Below are 6,575 nucleotides of genomic sequence, written 5' to 3'. Positions count from 1 at the left end.
TACTTTGCTCTGCTCAAAGATCAAACTGATCCAGTGGCTCCAGGTGCCTGGACCTCTCTGGACCAGCCGGTCCTGAGTGAACACCTGCTCAGGTCAAAGCTGCAATGAAGTCAATTCATAACCCTAATTTTTTGAAGTACTGCAGTTACTGCAAGATAAGAAGTACATGGATGATGAAGCCTCTTCAAAACATTCAAGCTAGTCCAGTTGCTTTTATCCTTTCAACACAAATCTGATCCAGGATCAGTGAGCTCATTGATCTGAGGACTTCACTTTGAAAACCTCTGTTTCAGACAGGCTGTCGTCTTCCTCCTCAGATGCTGAAACTGTCAGACCTAAAAAATGTCTGGACAATCATGGATGAGATTCACCTCCAGTAGGCATTGAACAAAACACCTCTGTGTTGTTAAATGCAGTTGACATGAAAGGAGTTCAGTGGTCAGGCTTGTTTATGAAGTAGGTGTGGTTTGATGTGAGGGAACAGGGGATGAGCACTGGTTACCTGATAACCACTGGTTACCTGATAACCACTGGTTACCTGATAACCACTGGTTACCCGATAACCACTGGTTACTTCAAAAAATTGTGGCAACAAAGTGACACGTGAAATAATTGAATAGATTTGAAGTACTACAATTTTAATTAAAAAGTATTGAAAACATGAACTAAACTTAAACAAAAAAATAAGTACATGCTCATAAAAACAACAGTTAAAATGTGTTGGATTTAGTAATCACATGCCAAATGATGATTTATATCACCAAAGATTATTGAGTAAATCCTAGTCAATCTCACAAGATGAGCTGATTAATATTTACTAAGTATCTGAAGTATTTAAGATTAACTAAATATCAGGGGAACTGATTCATATTTACTGATAATCTAGGTGGAATTGACTTATATTTATTAATTATCTGGGTGAAATTGAAATAAGCTGACTAAATATCTGAATAAAAATGATTTGGACTCACTAAAATAAAAGAAGTCATATCAACTCATATTCAAGTACATTGCGACTTAAATTCAACACATTTACACTGTTCTTCATATTTATCTTTACCTCAACTCATTTAGTAATTTGGGGTTTTAATTTGTATCAAAGGACTTAAAATCTATTCAATAATATTGAATGTCACTTTGTTGCCACAATTTTTTTTCATCTTCTGCTTATTCCTACACATTAAGGGTCACGTGGGGGGGCTGGAGTCTATCCCAGCGTCAACGGGTGAGAGGCAGGATTCACCCTGGACAGGTCACCAGTCCTTGGCAGGGCCGACATGGAGAGACGAACAACCATTCACTCTCACAGTCACACCTACAGTCAATTTAGAGTATCAATCAGCCTCGTCCTCTCTTGATGTCTTTGGACTGTGGGAGGAAGCTGGAGTACCAGAGAGGACCCACGCAGACACTGGTTTTTTTTGTGTCCAATTTACCCAATATTGTGACAAAACGTATGTACATGTTTGAACAAGCATGAACGTAAAAGTTGACTATAAAGCACCTCAACCTCTCCATGACCCACATGGCACGACCACTTCTGTTGTCTTTGTGTCATTGTGATGCCGCATGATGTCAATGAATATTGACTCCCTGAGACACTTCTTTTCATATTTTAATAACATGAAAGACAGAATGTATAATAGATCCTAACTCTTCAGTCGTGCAGTTGGCATGAACAACAAAAAGTCACAGTTACACAAGGGTCATGTGACAGGTCTCTGAAGATGCAAAAGCCGTGTAAAAGGCTACATCACCACAAATGACAACAACTGGATCTGTCCTTGGAAAGGGGGGCTCTTGGACAGTGCCATCCCATGGCACAGAAGCATTCACAACCTTGTATTGTCAACACAGACAAAAAACAACGTATTAACAGTTATTATGCACTGCAAGAAAAAATACGCTGCGGAAATTCAAACTTTTTGACATTTTACCTTAATGACTACCTTCACTGAAACTCCAGCATTGAACAAAGTCTTGTTGATCAGTTTTGACAGTAAGAGTGAGAGTGCTTTGTTGACCTGCAATGGTCCTTCTTGTTAAGCCAGTAGCTTACTCCTGAGGCGGTCCACTTTTGGGGACAGCTTTGAACTATCCAGCTCGAGGAGAAGCTTCTGGAATACTTCAAACGTGTACCTGAGCTCCTTTGGATAGGCAAGATTCACAGCAAATGCCAACCCAACGAGCAGGGAACAAGCCCTTGGAAAGTTACCCAGATCAGTCAGAACTCTCACACCCTCGACCACAATACCGATGTCCTCAGGACCCTCGGACATATTGGTCTTGAGGTTGTAGATCTTCAGGCTTTTAACAGCAAGGCCCAGCGACACAGTGTCACCATCAGCATCCTGTCATAGAGACAGCATTGTGTATATCAGACAGTCCAGCCAAAGGAGAAGGTCCCATCTCACAAATTGCCTCCAGCAGTTCGGTTTGTCATGGCTGTTGCTTGTGATGCACCCTATTTACATAAAATAAATCTGAGCTAATGTACTTACAAAACGTGCATAAAAAATACACCAGGTAAGTTGAATAGGATCCAATCAGTTCACCAACAAATCAAAACAATTCACTAACACCAGAAACTATGGTTACAGTTGTAAATATCTGTCAATGAAATCAATCCATTACTATATCATTTCTGCCAGGCACTGTACTGATGAATATCTTATTCTACCTTCGCTAGCACAGGCTGGTCACCTGACAACCAATCTCTATGTGTCACTGAAAGTTCATTCCTGAAGCTTGAAGTCATCCACAGCAACTGGTTCAACTCTACTTTCCATGACTTATTTAAGAAGTTGCCCGAATCTATGTAAAAATGTCTGTGTATTCACAAAGCAGCTCTTTGGCTAGTTTTTAGGGACAAACTATTAAAAGTAAATAAGACTGATAAAATACAGTTGTTAGTTAAAGCATTTCTTGGGAAAAAGAACAAGTAAACTACTGATAACTTTTCAATTCTGCCAGTTGGTGGAATCAGATTGAGATAGAAAGCTCTTAACAGTTAACACCTCCTATTTCTGCAGTAGTGCTTAAAAACATCCTTGATGGAAAACAAAAAGTTAGCACACGTACACCGAGGACTTGAACTTGAAAGACTACATAGAACTACAAAAACTCATTAGCTTACCGAGAATAAGTGGGAGAAATATAGTTATGACTATTTTGTGATTTGACCTTTCCAAGACGTACCAGGAGAGGGAGGTGAGAGCGATCACATTCTTTATATTTCAACGTGTACTTCAACTTACAACATCCTACTCTTTAAAGAGCTGATCTGTAGACTCCCTGAGGTACAGCATCAAACATCGAATGACAACATCTCTGGTCATGTTGATGTCGGGGTTGCTTGGAGCCTGAAATGACAAAAATAAACATTATTCAGGTCCATGGTTTAAAAAAGAACCCACTGACATAAAAGCTGTTAAAGCTGCATTGTTTTTAACACCAAGTGGTTTATTTTACTGTCAGACAAGCCCCTGTCAAGGATCCGTCTCAGGCACCAGTCTACTGAAACACTAAAAAACACTCATTCTTGCATGCAATTACTTCATACTCCATTTGTACAGACAATCACAGGCTAGCATTACCTCCTATAGATCCAAGTAACGATATTTAAGATCACAAAATTCCCAAAATAGAATATTAGCAAATGTAATACTCACTGAAGAACACCTGGAGTAGGATAGCCTGCAACCTCAAACCCATGCTTCCGCCCTTGGACTGGAAGAGGTTCATAAGTCGGGGACTTTATTCATCCAGCTTGGACATGAACTTCGGTTCAAGGTGGACCACTGTGATTCTGTGACACTCTTCCTGGATCTGAAAGACAAATCATGAAATTGGCTTTAAAACCACACATATTACAAACATACATACTGTTCTGACGACATTTTTCAAAAGCAAGCAGAAAAACAATTGATAATCATTTTACATCATTTATGGCCTCCATGTTTTCTGATTGTTTACCTTCTGGGTTAAATTGTCAGATTATACAGTTAAACGGGTCGTATTATGAAAAATTCTCTTTTCCAGTGCTCGTGTTTACATATTTGGGTCTGCAACACAGAGACTGATAGAACAACTCTGTCAGTTTGGTATGGTTGCTCTGTACTCTTGTGATTAACAGAGCCATTCAGATTTGAGGCTCCACTTGCCGTCATGAGGGGCTTCGTAGAATTTGTAACCACAACTCCATATTTTGTTCCTGGCAGGAAGCAGCCTGAAATGGGTGGAGGAACATTGCTGAACTCTGGTTAAGGTAAGAGGTTTGACATTTCCGATGCACCGTATTTTCCGCACTATAAGGATTATAAGACGCACCTTCAATGAATGGCCTGTTTTACAACTGTTTTCAAATACAGGGCACACCGCATTATAAGAGCATAGAATATCAACGACTGTCGTGGCTGGGGATGCGTTATGCATCCACTAGATGGAGCTGTGCTCAAGGGAATGTCAACAAAACAGTCAGCTAAGTCAGTCAGTCAAACTTTATTAATAGAATACAAAGCAACGTTCTGACAACACTGTTCACTCCCAAAACAAGTCAGTGCATTCACAACACGGTACCGTGCGTACCGGTAGCTGCTGACTGGTAGCCTTGAGTTTGAACTCTGCGTCGTAAGCGCGTCTCTTGAAAGGTGCCATTTTGGGGTCTTTATACACACACAAGTGGTGTGAGACCAGAATTCTCCTGTACTGTTTTTACCACTGTTACTTCGGCCACGCCCCCTGACTACGGTATCTATAATTAACCAATGTTGATCCATAAATAAGACGCGTCAGATAATAAGGCGCACTGTCGGTTTTTGAGAAAATTAAGGGCTTTTAGGTGCGCCTTATAGTGCGGAAAATACGGTACTCTAAGCAGCTGGCCAATCACAGAAGAGTGGGCTTCTCAGCGAATGTTAGTGAATGCATCGTGAATACATCAATATTAAACTGGGAAAGGAACATAATATGACCCTTTTAATTAAATGTTTTGGTTAGCATACTGTAATCTTCAGTGTTCCTCTACTATTTACATTTTTCCAAGTAATACATTAAAAAATATTTTATTCATTTCAAAATTTGATCTTGAAAATGTAATTTAGAAAATAGATGACAGTAATGCAACGTACATTTTGTATCCAAGAGCCAAAAGCAGAACCACAAGTGCAATCCTTCACGATGGGCAAGGAATATTTCTGATTAGCATGCACTTGTAACTCACTTGAGGTGGCTCAAATAGAGCCCGCCATCTGGCTTTGATGTCCTCTATGCTGGGTGACAGGTTGATGATTTCATTTCTTCTGTGTGCAAATGCTTTGGCCATTTTTTCTTTTACCAATGCGTTATTGTCCTTTTTCTTTACTTCAGTAAGCAACTGAATCCTCTCTTGCCCTTGGCTTTCTTCATCTTCTCCGGCTGGGTAAGGAGGGAGGTAGTTAACCTCTGCCTTTCGAGGCTTTTTTACATTTTTTGCAGACTTCTGGTCTGCGGGAGCCTTGCGTTTCTGTGCACTGCACAACACCTCAGGAACACCATAGCCTCGGAGTTTGGTGCGATAATTTGCCATCTTATATTTGATGCTTTGTTGCCAGCCACAGTAACCTCCAAAGGAGCCGGGTTCCTTGAGACAAGGATATTTCTTAACAAGTGCTTCAGCAACATCCCCTATGTGTGACCCTGATGGATAGGCTGTATATCTATAGACAGTTTCAGCCAGCTTCTCAATTGTGTCAGACTTGATCTTCGAGGTAGTCAGAAGTGTTCCATCCTTCTTGAAGACTTCAGTGGCTCTTTCAAGGTACATCTCAGTTTGGTACGCAAACTGTGGAATGGGGAACTGTTTTGGCCATGGTTGAAGACGTTCTGGTGTACTTCGCCCTGACAGTTGACAGGCTAATGGTGTCCTGTGAAGATGATGTTCCAGGAGATGACACTGCATCAGCTGCAGTTGACTCTGCATAGCATGCAGACTCAGAGTCAGTTAACTGCTGAACAAAGGAAGTGTTCAAACTTTCCTCAACTGGAAGCAAGTTCAGAACAAGGGGGGCAGTGTGAACAACCTTTATGGTGTCTTTGTGTTTAATCTGACCACTGTTATGGAGAGTAAAGTAATCTTCAAATTCCAAGTCTAAATACTGAAGACTGAAAGGTCTCCTTCACAATAGTTTGCAGCTCATTCACAGTGGGTGGGATTCCTGATGGAAGGACCAACTTCTCAGTTCGATCATTGATGATTACTCAGAGCTTTGCCTCCATCTCTGCCGTCCTGACAATAATAGACAAAAGTTCAGTGGCATTCCAAGCAGAAGCTTATACAGTGGATGAACCCAAACATAGAGTGAACTATGTCATGAAGAACCTAGAGAGTTCCACCAGAATAAATAGAGTTCAAAACATTTAAATAATTGATGCCAAGAGAATTGTAGTGGTAAATAATTTAGAATTGATTTTCAAATTATTAGATATTTTCTATTCTCTTTTTAATTTGTAATCAAAAATTATAATTACATCTTTTATATAATCACTTTCAATGTATCTCTAACTTTACTTTTAATCATTTATGCTCATCATATTCA

The 6,575-nt window shown here is 40.1% G+C and overlaps 1 long non-coding RNA gene across 1 annotated transcript; it reads right to left on the bottom strand.

Moving 5' to 3' along the window:
• Positions 1–1,654: 1,654 nt before the first annotated feature.
• Positions 1,655–3,776, bottom strand: LOC147271553 (uncharacterized). Its single transcript, XR_015115784.1, has 4 exons — positions 3,672–3,776; positions 3,258–3,362; positions 1,938–2,351; positions 1,655–1,839 (listed from the first exon to the last, which is right to left on the bottom strand). It is a non-coding gene; the product is annotated as an uncharacterized LOC147271553 (long non-coding RNA).
• Positions 3,777–6,575: the final 2,799 nt, after the last annotated feature.

This window comes from Aulostomus chinensis, chromosome 1 (assembly GCF_037954235.1).
Source record: "Aulostomus chinensis isolate RoL2024-O1b breed Wild chromosome 1, RoL_Achi_v1.0, whole genome shotgun sequence".
NCBI classification, from domain to species: domain Eukaryota; kingdom Metazoa; phylum Chordata; class Actinopteri; order Syngnathiformes; family Aulostomidae; genus Aulostomus; species Aulostomus chinensis.
The sequence above is the reverse complement of the archived record's forward strand: the minus strand, read 5'-3'. Positions and strand labels throughout refer to the sequence as shown.